Here is a 14,918-nt window from a genome sequence, read left to right as displayed (position 1 = left end):
TTCTGCTCTAGCATTTAGATGTTCAGTCTGTTGTGATTTTATTTTTGTACATGGTGAAGTACACAGGTCTGTGTTCATTCTCCTACACGTGGACAGCCAGCTTCTTCAGCACCTGTTGTTAAAGGGCCATCTTTCCCCGGTCTGTTTTGAGCTGTCAAAGATCGGATGGCCGAATGTGCCTGGGATTGTTTCTGTGTCCTCTATTCTGTTCCACATACCTGTCTTTATGCCAGTACTACGCTGTTTGTTCATGGGGATTTTGTTTTGGTTGGTTTTTTGGTTCTGAGACAGTGTGGTGGATTAACTAATGGTCAACCTGGAACACCACGCCGAATTGAATCAGCATAGTGCTGGGCATGGAAGGCCTGCCTGAGGGTTGCTGCCAGTAGCATAAAAAGAGAGCTGGAGGAGAAGATGCGTGCTGTTGATGCTTCTGGAGAAGCTTGGCGTGCTGGCTTTCCTCATATGAAGTTAGCTGTTCTCGTCGACAGAGGAGCTCGGGCCCTGTTGTTACTGAGGATGACTGTGGTTCTTTTGGAGAGTCCTTACCTTGAGTATCCTGGCTCCAGTGCAGAACCCTGGGCTGCTGGCACAGACCCTTCACCCCACTGGTGTAGACTTTCTAGCTGCCACCACTGACCTTTGGGCCTTCCAGCACAGATCTGTGAAACAGATTTGCATGAATCATTGTGGGCTCTAGGCCTCCAGCTGCTCTCATGGAGGACACTGTCAAGGGATCCAGGCCCTCAGCTGGATTCACTGGATCTCTAGTATGTAGACAGATCCTTGTGCTATTCTGCACTTGACTTTTTGGGTGACTATAATAATTCTATAAATTACATGTCCTGTATTAAATCTATTCTCTTGCAAACCCTGACTAGATAGGGTCTTGCTACATAGTAGAAACTGGCCTTGTACTCACTATGAAGCCTAGAATGGCCTCAAACTCACAGCAATCCTCCTGTCTCAGCCTCCTGAGTACTAGAATTACAGGGGTGCAGCACCACACCTGGCAAAACTAACTTTGTCTCTGTAGCTTTGTAATATCACTTCAAGTCCAGGATTGTGCAGCCCCCTGATTTGCTCTTGTTGACCAGGATTGCTTCGCTATGCTGGGTCTCTTCTGTTTAATTTGAATTTTAGGACTGTTTTCTCCAGCACTGTGAGGAATTCTATTGGTATTTTGATTGGGAATGCATTAAATTTGTGTATCAGTTTTAGAAGTTTGGCTATTTGAGCATGCTGGTTCCAGGAAGAGGGGACAGCTTTCTTTTTTCTGATCTTTCTCTTTCTTCAGAGTACTGTGGATTTCCTGGTAGAGGTCTTTGACATCCAGATTTCATGGGCATGGATTTCTAAACCTTTTGCAGGGGAAGGCCTGGCATCCGATGTGGTGTGGGAAAGACTAATGAGGCTTCCCAACCCAGGCCCGCTAGGCCTTGGGCCAGTGGTAGATGCAGCCTCCTGACTCACCAGGACTGCAGGTACCAGCCATTGGCCTTAGTGGTCACTCTCAACCCCTCTGGTCCAGGAGCCCTTCCTCTAGGTTCTCCTCTCCCTCTGGTTCCCCTTCTCCCGCTCTCTGCGGACTTCAGTCCTGGCTGTGTCTTTAGGACTGGTTCTGCCCCAACTTCTTGTCACCTCTAGTGACCTGCCCAAGTGAGGGCAGAGCCTGTCTCTGTCCTCCAGGTTTTGGTCCTGCTCTTCCAAGCGCAGTCTGCAGTCCCACATCAGATCACTGACGGACAGGCAAAGACAGCAAGCCAGAGAGGCAGTGGAGGTTGGGGGGCAGGAAAGTCCTGAGCCACACAGCCCTGAGGGAGAAGCTGAGGCAGGCAGCTGAATCCTGGGGCCATGTCGCCCTTGAGGTGACTTTCATTCTGCAGCTGTGTGGCAGGAGCCACTGCTCAACTGAACAAGGGCTTGGCCCCCTGGTTTTCTTCTTTACTTTTGAACATGTTTTAGAGTAAAATGTTTGGGAAAGGGGTCAGGGTTATAGCTCAGCAGCACAGCACCTGCCTGGCAAGCGCAAGGTTTGTGAGTTTGATTCTCAGTTTAAAAACAAAAGTTTGGGAAGGAAATGCTGTGCACACGCAGTCACGCAGGCAGCTGCACACAAAGGATTCAGAGAGCAGGGCTGTGTACCCATGGCTCCTGTGCAAGTGCCTATGCCTGGCCTGGCAGGGAGCCAGCGTCTGGGTGACCCGTGAGTGCTCACACAGAGCGCCTTTCTTGGGCCATCGGCTCTGTTTGCAAATGGGACACAGACACTCAGAAAAGCAAAGTAATTCAGCAAGGAGAAGCCGACCGAGTGACAGTGGAGAGTGGGCTTCAAAACCTGGACTTTGCCTCCTCTGCCATGTGGTACCCGAGGCAGCCCTGGGTGAGGGACACGGAGCCTCCACCTCCACCTGGGGCACTGCATCCAGACAACCAGGCTGGCCAGGGCTTATCCTGAGCTCTGTTCCTAACCTCTGGGTTTCCCGAGACAAGAACCACAACAGGAGACTGCGATTGCCAAGTTTTAGTTGGTCAAAGTAAGGATTTTTTTTAAATGAACGTAATCCCCAAATGAAACAATCCTATCTACTGTCCTGTAAGATCACAAATAGAATAGTAAACAAAGAGTCCTTTAAATGGCGTGCCTGGGGTTTCATGTGGGACCATGCTAAGAACAGGGAAATCTTCCTCCTCTTGGAATCCTTGACTGTGCTTCTGCACACAACGCATGACAGTGCCATGGTCACCACCAAGCCTCCTGAGGGTTCGTGGGCCCTGCGCCCCTGACCCACCTGGGCCACAGGGAGCCACACATGGCCCCCTCTGTCTGGCACTGGGGATTGAACCCTGGGCTCTGGCCCATGCCAGGTGCACTCTGCCCTGCCGCCCCACACCGACTAGGCGGCCCAGGCTTGACCCCGGCCTCCTGTGTTCCTTGCCCTCAGACTGAACCGGCGGGGGCACAGAGTTCCCTGTGGGCAGCTTCTGTGGCCTGTGGGCCTTCCGCTCTCTCTGGTCACTGTCCCCACCTCGGGGACAGTCAGGGCCCCTGCAGAAGTGCTCAGACTGCTACTGCTCTGTGACTCAGAGACCAGCACCGCTCTTGTCTGGTGACTCTGGTCATGAGGCTCCTCAGAGGACTCACCTGGCATTTCTGCTGCCCTCACAGTGCCAGAGGTAGAGGGACCGCAGAGCCCCCACCCCCAGCGTCCTGGAAGGTCAGGCTCCTGAAAAGAATCAAATAAACACTGCATTCTAATGCGCTGTGTATTTGAACCATCAGATGAGATAAGCAAAGGGACTGCATACTTTGGGCATTCACAGAGGCACCCCAGGCCCCGAGCTGGTGCTGCTCGCCGTAAGGGCGAAGGGCAGGGACTCAGGGGCCGAATTCTAGCCCTGCCTCAGGAGCTGGATCCTGTTTGCCTGCTTTCTAATCTATAAAAAGGCCATAGAGTAATTGTCTTAACCTCATGGAATTGCCATGCAATTTAATCTTAGAAATACACATGGCATATGGTAGGTGCTACATAAATTACAATTAAACACCACCCTGGCACTGACCTTGCTTCTGGGAACAGAGTGAGAGGAAAACACAGAGGCTAGAGTGTGGAAACTGTAGACACCCTCAGTCCCCTTCTCCCAAACTTCTAACACCGCAGACTAGATGCAAAGGAGAGGTTAAGTTTTAAAAAGTTCCTGTCACAGGAGGAGGCTAGACTAATAATCCCCTTAAGTTACTTATTCACCAAACAAACATTTTTTGAGCTCATACTATGTAAACAAATAGATACCTCATCCTCAAAAAATTCTTAAAAACCAAAACGAAACAAACCTGCAGATGACAATCTCTTAGGGAAAATGCACAAGGCCTGCACTCATGTGCACTGAGGGCCACTGTCATGGATGGGCATCCATGTGGGGCAGCTTAGTTGTTTTTTCTTTTTTTTTTATCAGTACCGGCGATCGAACCCATGACCGCCTGCTTATAAGGCAGGTGCTTATGCCACTGAGCTAAATCCCCAGCCCCTGCTTAGTTGTTTGGCTCTCGCTGCTGAGATGAAATACCCAACACTCAAAGTTACAGGGGGGAAGGGTTGGGTTTAGCTCAGTTTGTAAAGGTTTCCGTCCATAGTTGGCTGGCTCCAAGGCAGGGTGACATGTGGGCGAGGGGCAGCCGTAGACCGTGGTTGAAAACAGCAAAAGCAACGAGGGAGGCAGCGTCCAGTGTGCAGCTCCTCCGAAGCTTCCTCTGCTGCACCCAGTGAAGGAGGCTGGACTGACGCCCTGGAGCCGCTGGCTGGGCAGTCCTTCCCCAGACAGTTCCACTCGGGGAGAGGGCAGACGGGAAGTGAGGCCAGCCCACTGCATGCTGCTCCACACCTGCCCAGTGCGAACACGGCCCGGGATGGGATCTTAGCGTGTGGAGCATGTACGCTGTGCATACAGCCTCTGGCTACATGTTACTTCCACCCAGGCTGGTGCAGCCACCCGGGTGCCTGAGTGCCCTCCGGCCCAATGCCAAACAGTGGACTGATTTAGTAATCACACACAGCTTTTTTTGTTTGTTTGTTTTGAGACTGAGTCTCACTATGCAGTGCAGACTGGCCTTGAACTCACTGTGTAGCCCAGGCTGGAGAGCTCACACTGATCCTCCTGCCTCAGCCTGCTGGGTGCTGAATGTGCACCACCATGCCTGGCTATAAATGTCAGTATCACACCCTATATCCAGCCACCTGTGAAAAAGCCCCACCCATGACTTTATGAAGCTTTGGACAGAAATCTAGACACAAGCCATTACACCCCGGATGAGCTGTACATATCTTAGAGGTTACTGAAAATCGAACTCAGGACCTTGTGCTTGCAAGGCAGGCACTGTGCCACTGAGCTATATTCCTGGCCTGAGCTGTATTTATTAGGAATTGAAAACATATAGTAATAAAAGCTGGACATAGTGGCACACAGAAGAGTGATACCGGACATAGGATCTAGGACCTCCAAATAATATAAGGGAAATGTAACTCCCAATCCTGATGTCAGAAACTCCCCACTTTGTGTTCTCTAAAATCGAGGAATGAATTCTAGGAGCAAAAGAGGTTAAGAGTAGGAAGAATTTATGGAAAAGAAGAAAAGCTTCTGTCTAAGGGACGGAGAAGGGAGTCCCCAAAGCCACAGGTGAGATAGGTTCAAAATGAGACAGAACTATCATGAACTAATAAGATTACAAATTTAGCCAGGGGTGGTGGCACAAGCCTGTACTTCCAGAAGTTGGGAGGCTGAGGCAGGAGGACTGCCTGGAGTTTGAGGTCAGCCTGGGCTACACGGCAAGAGCCTGCCTCAAAGTAAATAAATAAATACATAGACTTAGTGCGCGGAGGGTGAAGGTGTGACTTACTGTGGAACTTTCAAACTTACTGTTTGTGCTTTATTTTCTCAGCTATTGTTTTCCTGCCTTCTTTCGTGTTTTTTTAAATGTTTTTGGAGACAAGGTCTCCTTCTGTGGTTTAGGCTGGTCTTCAACTTACTGTGCAGCCCAGGCTGGCCTCAAATTTGCTGATGCTCCTGCCTTAGCCTCTGGAGTGCTGGGTTTACAGGCATGTGCCACAATGTCCAGCTCTCTTTTCCTTTTTTAAAGGGCTGAAATATAAAAATTTTTATGTGTGTGGTACAGAGGCCTTCTGGCTTTAGTTATTTATTCTTAATTACTTAAGCTTATTGGTACACTTTAATATTCATAAAGAATTTGTACCTGCACCTAATGCATCCCAATTCCCTTTATCTCCTATTCCCCTACCCTCCATTCAACCTCTCCTCTCTTCATTTACAAAAGCTTTGTTTCCATTTTTTCCTAAAAGGAGAATTTATATCTCCTGTAAAACCTTAAAAATTTAAAGATCAAGAAAGGAAAATTATTTTAAGTAGTTTAAACTCAATTTAGCAAATATTTAAGGATTTTTCTCTCCACAAACTAGTGTTTTGCCACTGACTGAATAAAAACAGGCCAGATATTTGGGTTTAAAAACCAAAGTGTTGCTATGATGAGTAGTTTTGATGGGAATTTATTCCCAGAATTACAATAAAGGAATCTTTGAAATTAAGTCAAAGTAAACATTTACTGAACATTTTACCATGTTCTGGGCAGTATGCAGGTGACTGAAGGCTAACCATGGAGGTCCATCAGCGTGTGATCTGAGGAGAAGACCAGGGCAGGTAGGAAAAGATCTGCGCTACAGACACACGTGTGTGTCCTCTCAGGTGGGACAAGCAAGCGCCGTTCAGCTTGCAGCAGTGAGAGCCTGGCAGGACTGGGGCCGATGGCCTGATTCAGACCAGCTCTGACCACGTGCCCCGAGATACACTGGCTGGTGAACACACTACATGTGGATGGCCTGGCCTGCAATCCCCATGGGGAAGCCATAAGAACCTTGCATTGCAGTGGGATTATGGAGAAAGCTGCTCACTGATGTGCTCTGGGGCTGTGATACCCACTACATCCAGGCATTCCAGAAGTGCTTGTTAAATGAGTGATGGAACCGGAGAGAGGTGCTGAGGGCCCGCCCCCGGGAGCTGCAGTTCATGGCTTGGCCCGACTGGAGAGGAGGAAGGCTGAGCTGCCTCAGGATTTGCAAGCTGGGATTCTGTCTCTGAACAAAACAAAACAAAACTAGTGCTGATAAGAGACAGGGAAACTGCGGTGCAAGGGCCAGAGCAGGTGGCGCAGGCTGAGAATCAAACATCCCCTACCCACCCCCACCCTACTGTTAGCAACTGGGGGCAGAGGTCTGAGCATCTCTTGGGAGGATGACCATATATAATATAGCAAATATGGGGGATTTCCTACTACTTTGTTTTTTGGGTATTTTTAGTCTTTTTCATTTTTATCAGTACCAGGGATCGAACTCATGACTGCCTGCTTCCAAGGCAGGCGCTTATGCCGCTGAGCTAAATCCCCAGCCCCCTATTTTCTGTTTAAAGGCAAATGTGATTTTCACTGTTTTGCTTTGTTCTGATTGTTTTGCTCTATTCAATATTCTCTTTTGATTGGTTTTATAATGTTGTTTTTAGTTTGATTTTGCTATACCTGATGGAATGGGCAACTATTGTGAAAACAAGATATATTATAGTACCTATTATTGTTATCCCGGTGTGAAGCTCTTTACCAATTTCACTGCATTGTCTCGATTGTCTTTGTTCTGTTGTATTTTACTACCTTCAAAATAAAGTTTAGGGGCTGGGGGTTTAGTTCAGTGGCGTAAGCGCCTGCCTTGCAAGCAGGCAGTCGTGAGTTCGATCCCCGGTACCGATAAAAACAAAAAAGACCAAAATAATAATAATAATAATGTTTTTAAAAAATTGAAATAGAAATAAATTTAGAACCAAGGATGTAGCTGCATCCGCGCCCGCGCCTTGCTCAGTCCTCTCGCGCCATTGCGCTGCCCCAGAGCCGCCGCCGTCCAAAAGAGTGCGTCCGCAGGTGCTCGAGGCCCCTGGGATTTCAGCTGAACCATCTGTTTCATCGTCAAGCCGTCATGAGCTGTCAGAAGCCCAGGTCCGGGAAAGCAGACACAGAGAACAATATGAAAATTGTGGATTTCTTTCCTCAGGTACACCCCATGGATTGATCCGCGGTCTGGATCAGAGGGCCAGTTTACACGAGGCACTCAATAGTCTTGAGGCTATCATAGAACAGGTAAAGTCTCACCAAGGCAAAACAATGCTGGCATGTGGCACAGAAAGGATTACAGGGTTCCTGAACCTAGGGATGCCCTTCAGTTGTATTCCTAATGAGGCCACTGTGAACATTACCTTTTCCAAACATGTAAGTGAGCAGAAGGAAGATAATCCAATACGTGGCCGAAAGGCAGACCAAACACTGACTGTGTCAAATTTTATGTTCATGCAATTGGGTAGACAATAAAAAGGACTGTTAAATGTAAGGAGCTTCACAAAGAAGGAAACAAACTCTGTGTCTTTAGTTTCAAAGGAGAAACCATCAAGGAGGCTTTGTGCAAGGACCACAGATTTCTTCCTTTTCTGGAGAATGGCCATTGGAAACTCATCAGCAACAAGAACTCCACTATAGAAAACACTCAAGTAGTCAATCAGGTGGAGGGAAAGGTCTTCAAGATGGAAGCTGAAACTAGAAATAGCCCTAGGGTGCCGGCACAGAATTCTGAGTTAGTGAAAAGCAGACCCATGTATTGAAAGAATACGTTGTGGAAGAGTATTCCTGCTTGAAAAGAAAAAGAGAAAATATCAGAAAAACACATCAAGAAAGAAGTGAAAACAAGTGGAAAAAAACAAACAACATTACTTAGGTTTCATAGAACAAACTTTGGGAAACAGACCAAAAATTCTACTCCTGTTAAAACAATCAAGCTCCTTTCACATTTCAATGACTCAGTTGGATTCTTACACTGGGACAATAATGGCAACATGGGTACTGCCACCTGCTTCATGTTCACAGGGCCTACATTCTCACTTGTCACCACGTGGTAGATCAGATTGTGGGAAAAGGAGTAGAGCCCAGCAAGTGGGCAGACATAATCGGCCACTGTGCTCGAGTGACATTCAGTTAGGAAGAGTTTGAATCAAAAGACCACAACTCCTTTTCCATCGAATCTTGGTTTGAGATATCTGATGTAGATCTCGACTACGCAGTCCTGAAACTCAAGGAAAATGGACAGCAAGTTCCTGCAGGACTCTACAATGGGATCGCCCCTGCACCAGCTAATGGGTTGGTATATATTATTGGGCATCCTGCAGGAGAAACGAAGTCCACTGATGCATGTGTCATGATTCCTCAGAGAGAGCGAAAAGAGACGTGTGACAGAAGTATGAGAGAATTAGTGCCTGAGCCTCAGTTTGCCCACATGTACACTCAAAACAGTTTCAGGGAAATTCTTCACAACCCTAATGTTGTTACCTATGACACCACTTTTTATTGGGGTTCTTCTGGCTCACCAGTGTTTGACCCCCATGGCTCCTTGGTGGCCATGCATAATGCTGGTTTCACTAAGAAGCATGGTGAAGGCACTTTGCATATCATTGTTTGGCTTTGTTATGCAAGCCATCCTCTCTGATATTAAGCAGAAGCACCTGGTGTGGTATGCACAGGAGTGTGTAAATCAGCAGGATGTAGAAATGCTGAGTCAGGAGTACTGAGGTTTGGTGTGCACTTGCCTGTGCAGTTGCCTTCCACAGCAATGATGCTGCTTTTCTAACTTCCATAGTGGTCAGTTGTAGAAACATTAAAACAGTGGATATTGGAGACCAGCAATTTTTATAAAGCCATAAAGAAATGAGTCCCATTGTAAAATGAAGCTTAAGTATCAATTGCTTTCTAAGGCCTGGTCCCCTTTTCTGGACCTTCAAAGGACAAACAAAAATCATGTATTTTTCTCATTAGACAGTCAGAGTGAAGTGTTTGACCCTGCAAGGCAGCGTCTGTGCCTCCTGTCAGCCTGAAGCAGAAGATAGCCCCAAATTGCTTCTGCATCCCTCAGGAGTAAGGGATCAGAGCCCTGGAATTGAAATTCAGGTAGAAGAGAAGCAAAACAGAAGATAGGAAGGAGACAGGGAGGTTATAATTTATAGATGGTACTTTTAAGAAGAATGTGACTAAGATACAGTTATCTCAGGTTATCCACATCTCCACATCCTGGCAGGTTGTCAAAAGTATCACAGAATATTTTTAGATAATGTTTAATCTTTAAAAATACAAAATAGTTTACTGGACTCTGTATCCTTCTGTAAAATAAGCTACTGTCTTCCCTGTTGGGGAGTCATCACTTTTTTCCTGCAAACAAGGTCTGGTAGATTCACAAATTCCACTGCAAAAACATAAATATTAGCTGTTCTGTGCACCTTTTTCTGGCCTCACACTATTTCTTTGAGTGTGTGCTTTAAAATTCTCCCTCATAATCCCTTTACTTCTTTAAAAAAACATTAAAGCAAGTCAGCAGGAAGCAAGTCCTCCTTGTGAGTCCGTACCATGTGCAGGCAGCTGGGGGAGAGAACTAAATGGCAGTGTTTTCCCATGAGTCAGTGCTGCTCATGGACTGCAGAGGAGGAGGAGAATAAGAAGAAGCCAAATAAGTAAACCATCCCTATGAGTTGGCTCCATGTCTGAGGTGCTGTGGGAGAACCAGATGCCAACCCCTTCTGGTGTAGAGGCTGAGAGACAGGAAGAAACAAGGTCTCCTCACCCCCAAAAGTGGCTGATGTGGAGAAACACAAGCTGTGATGATAACTATTGAGGTAAATACAGCTTAATGCTTGTAGTGTTCAGTGTTTCACTGACTTTGTAGTCTGGTGGTCTCACCATCTATTCTGAAGATAACAATATGTAATGTAGTATCTATGGGGGATCTCCCTCTAAGGGTGCTGGCCATTGTTAATTCCTTATTGTCTTGTTTTTAAGTCCTGTATCATATTCGTTATTTTGTTGGGTTGGGCTTTATTTCATTTTTGTTTGTTTGTTTATTATATCCAATGTTGTGGGAACCTACTTGAAAAAGATACACTATGGTAGCCATATTGGACTTACTCTTAACTTGTTTTGAAGTTTCTTTATTGTGTTCATTGTTTTGTTTTCATTGGTTCTGTTATGTTCTGTTTTGTTTGATTTTTACTATGTCTGAAGGTATGGACAGCTATTTTGAAGACAGCAAAAAACATTATGATTAACATTGCTGATTTTTATTTTCTTGTTTTGAAGTCCTGTGTCACTTATACTGTTTTCTTTTCTTTTCTTTTCTTTTTTTTTTATTTAAAGAAAAGGAAACAAAAGAATACATGGAGATAAAAAAAAAAAGGGTAGAAATAATACAAACTTACAGAAAAACAAACAGTAAGAAATTGCTGGTTGATAAGTTACACATTGTCATCTTAGAAATAGCTGTTCATGTTATAGAATTAAAGTATTTAGAATGACATTCATAAAGTGACACTACAAACCGTCCTGCTCTATGATCAAACAAGAGCTCAGTAATATGGTTATCAGTCCTACACATTTGTTTTACATCTCAAAGAGGGTAAGATTAAACATATCAAAACAGAACAAAGCAGTTAAAAAAACAATTACTGCTTTTTTTTTTCACTGGCAAAAAATAAATAAAAAAATTAATTCTAACAACAAAAAAAAGAACCAAGGATGTAGCTCAGTGGTAGAGATTTTGCTAAGCATAAACTTGACGCTGGGTTTTATCCTCACTATGAGCAATGACAATAATGATAATGATTCTTTTAGTTTTATTTATTTTGAGACAGGGTCTTGCTTTGCTATTTCAGCTGGCCTTGAACTTACTTCATAGCACAGGCTGGTCTTGAATTCACAAGGATCCTCCTGCCTCAGCCTCCCGAGTTATTCTTTTAGTTTTAAAAGACAAAATGAAAATATTATTTTTCAAATGGCATCTTTGATGTATAACTTTTTTTTTAAGATAGGATGTCACTAGCCCAGGGTGGCTCAAATTCTTGAATTTGTCATGATTCTCCTTCCTCAGCCTCCTGAGTGCTGGGGTTACCGGGTTTACATCTTAAATGTTCATGTTATTCTTGTAATGTACAGTCCCAAAAACGTAAGTCTTTAGCAATAACCTACATTCTGTCCAGTTATCTTTGTAATTTGTGGGATTTTTTTTGGTCTCTTTTTTTATCGGTACCAGTGATCAAACTCACAACCACACACTTGCAAGGCAGGCGCTTATGTTGCTGAGCCAATTCCCCAGCCCCATTTGTAGGATATTTCAAGGAGTTGCTTCACTTTGTTGTATGTGAGATTAACCAGAAAAATATTAAGATCTGAGACATGGAGATTTTACCTTTAGTTTTTTAAGTGCTAAAGCCACCTTTTACATTGGTTAATATAGCAAAAGTAATTTGGTCTAGGGACTGGGGATTTAGCTCAGTGGCACAGTGCCTGCCTAGCAAGTGTGAGATCTGATTTTGATTCCCAGTACCCCCCCAAAGGAAATTCATTAACATTAAACAGCATTTTGGATATTATGTATATTCATAATACTAGTATGTGTAAATAAACCATGTAATAAATTTTATATATGACATATAAATTGAAATAAAATCCTCTTGCAGTAGATCCTTCTTACAGATTCTGAGGCAAGTGAATACAATTTCCACAGGAGTTCCAGACTCTGAATTTCTTTTCTTTGTAGTTTACTTTGTAGCCCCGGTTGGTCTCAAACTCACAATGGCCCTCCTGTCTCAGCCTCCAAGTGCGATTACAGGCATGCACCACTATGTCTGGCCAGACTCCAAGTTTCTGACATGATTTCTGGCCCCAAACAAAACAAACAAAAACTGAAGAAAAAAGTTACTTTTCCCCACCCAAACGATGCTGAAGTGGAGTAGGACTCATAGAGGAATCATGAATCTGGGTAATCTGCAGGACTGGGGCTCTGAGGGGCCCTGGGAACACATTTGTTTGTTTTTTGAGATGAACTCTTGCTATGCAACTCAGGCTGGCCTCAAACTCAAGAACCTCCAGCCTCAGCTTCCCAAGTGCTAGGATTACAGGCAAGGCAAGTGTTACTGCAGCAAGCAACTCATCAACTACTCCTCCTATTCCCCGCTCCTCTTCTCCCTTTTTTATTGTTTTTAGCCTTTTTTTTTTTTTTTGGTCTTTTTCCTTTTTATCGGTACCGGGGATTGAACTCACGACTGCCTGCTTTCAAGGCAGGCGCTTATGCCGCTGAGCTAAAGCCCCAACCCCTGTTTTTAGCCTTTTTAAAACAGTTTCACTATGCAGCTCTGGCTGGCCTGGAACTTGCAGTGATCCTCCTGCCTCAGCCTCCCAAGTGCTGGGATTACACATTAACCTCTGAAACCCACACTGCCAACTGTGAGGCCAACACTGAATATATCAATTTTTGTTGTTAAAACTATTTAGGTTGTACATATAAACTACACTAAACACCTGTGAGTGAATGCCAGTTTTAGTGACAATGGAATACTGTGAGTAAAAATTACAGTAAATCTCAACCTGGGACTTAGATTTGTTATGTCAGTATTCTCTTCTATGAACATTAAGATAAACACTACAGAAACGGTTAGACATGGGTGAGGTCCACCCCACAGTGCCTCGCTGATGTAGTGTGCGCGTCGCTAGCGACCTGAGATCCACGTCTGGGCAGCCCGAGCTCGCAGTGCAGGGCAGACTTGGCTGGCGGTCATCTTCCCGACCGGTGTCATCAGCAGCGGTGCAGTCAGAGCTTGCGCCTCTGCTGTCTTCTCGTGTTCCGGTTCTTGCGTGGGCCACCACCCTCAGTCAGAAGCTCCTGCAAGCCACTGACCACGGCCCGCCATCAACCCGACCGCACCCGCTGACTGCGGCCCCAAGGCACGTCTCGCTCGGCCAAAGAGCCGAAGCCCTGCGTCGCGCCATAACTCTGAGACCCTGCTCCGGAAGTGACGCAACGCGGCGCGCGCTCGCCCTTATGACCCCGCCCCGGAAGTGACGCCACACAGTGGGCGTGTTGAACACCAGTAGAAGGAGCGATCACATGATAGAACTGAAACGGTTCGCCTTGGCTGCCGTGCTTGCTGCAGTAAACGGGTCCATGGGGGATACCGGATTGTAGAAAGAAAAACGATCGTTACAGTGAATGAAGGAAAAGAGAAAGGTCGGGGAGAGTCAGTTTATCTTTGTGCGCCCAGCCTCTAGGCCAACGGCAGCTGCCATCCTCACTCCCTGAGCCCGGCAAACACGCAGTTCACGCGGACTGTTCCAGCCTGCACAAAGCAGGGCCACCTCCCGCAGGTATCCCCTACTGCCTGCGCTCCTGTCACCCTACGCCCCTTTCAAGTCTTCTCCTCCCATTAACTTTCTACAAGCGTAAAGTCCTCCTCTTTTGTTGTGTTTGTCTTTGCATTTTCCATGTCGCCTTGTCCCCAGAAGTCCCCCGTAATGTTTCATTTCGTCTAACAAGAAGTTCCCAGACAGGCCACGGCTTCATCCGCTGGTAATCCCTGCTACTTGGAAGGCAGAAGCAGGAGCAGCACAATTCTGAGGTCAATCTAGGGCTCTTGGTGAGACTCTGCCTCAAAAAAAAAAAATTACAAAATAAAGAGGGCTGGGGAAGTAGCTTAGCACTCTTAGTTCAAGTCCTAATACTAAAAGTAAAAAAGATTGTTAAAGTTCCTGTCATTTATCTCAAGCACAACTACAAAACAGTCCCAAGGAACGCAGACAATGCAGTGGGAGCTGGAGCCACCTATTTTAGATGTGTCAAGCACTGCACTTCCTACTCCACCTGACCTAGCAAGTGAGTTTACAATCAACCAAAAAGTAAAAATGTAAGATAGGTATATAGCTGCTCAGGTGATCTCTTTGGCAGGTACCCCCCCACACACACTAATCAAATCCTGAGTCTCGCACATGGTGGGCAAGGGCTCCACCCCCGAACGGCACCCCAAGTCAGCAGTCCCCCAAAGGACACTCACTTCACTTCCAGAACTGCCACGTTCGGGCAGCTGCTGTAAAACGCCACCAGGTTAGTTTCCTCATGTGTCCAGTCCTGTTGCATTAGTTATCTCTCTTCCTAGTGGTGAGAGGTCAATCTTAGCTGCAGCTCTCAAATTCTGGATTTTGTACTTTGATCTTTATCCCATGAAAAATACTTTTAACTTTCCCTAGACTTCTAGGTTTTGCTATACAGTTCAGGCTAACTTTGAACTTCTTGTGATCCTCCTCCATCAGCCTTCCAAGTGTTGGGATTAAAAGCATGCACCAGCATACCTGGCTGAGATTTTTTTGAGGAAAGTATATTCATCCATGTAATCCAACTTCCAAATATTTGTGGAGTTTTCAGATGTTCTTAGCCCAATTGTCTTTGGTCTGAGCATGTACTTTGCAAGATTTCCATCATAAATGTATTGAATGGATCCCTCTAGTATTA

The 14,918-nt window shown here is 45.6% G+C and overlaps 1 protein-coding gene across 4 annotated transcripts in view; it reads left to right on the top strand.

Moving 5' to 3' along the window:
• LOC134478365 (uncharacterized) overlaps positions 1-14,918 on the top strand; it is a 29,585-nt gene that overhangs the window by 3,979 nt on the left and 10,688 nt on the right. Inside the window, exons 2-3 of one of the 4 annotated variants that reach the window (XR_010050981.1) lie at positions 6,143-6,210; positions 7,605-12,111. The exons of 1 other annotated variant lie outside the window; for it this stretch is intronic. The gene's annotated coding sequence lies outside the window, so the exon portion shown is untranslated. Of the gene's footprint in view, positions 1-6,142; positions 12,112-14,918 lie in introns of those variants that run through there. 2 more of the 4 variants (XR_010050982.1, XR_010050980.1) reach the window with 2 other exon arrangements.

The sequence above is a fragment of the Cavia porcellus genome, unplaced genomic scaffold (genome assembly GCF_034190915.1).
Source record: "Cavia porcellus strain 051 isolate PalLab524CR breed Dunkin Hartley unplaced genomic scaffold, mCavPor4.1 scaffold_12, whole genome shotgun sequence".
NCBI lineage: Eukaryota > Metazoa > Chordata > Mammalia > Rodentia > Caviidae > Cavia > Cavia porcellus.
Note: the sequence above shows the minus strand (reverse complement) of the source record. Positions and strands in the feature narration are given on the sequence as shown.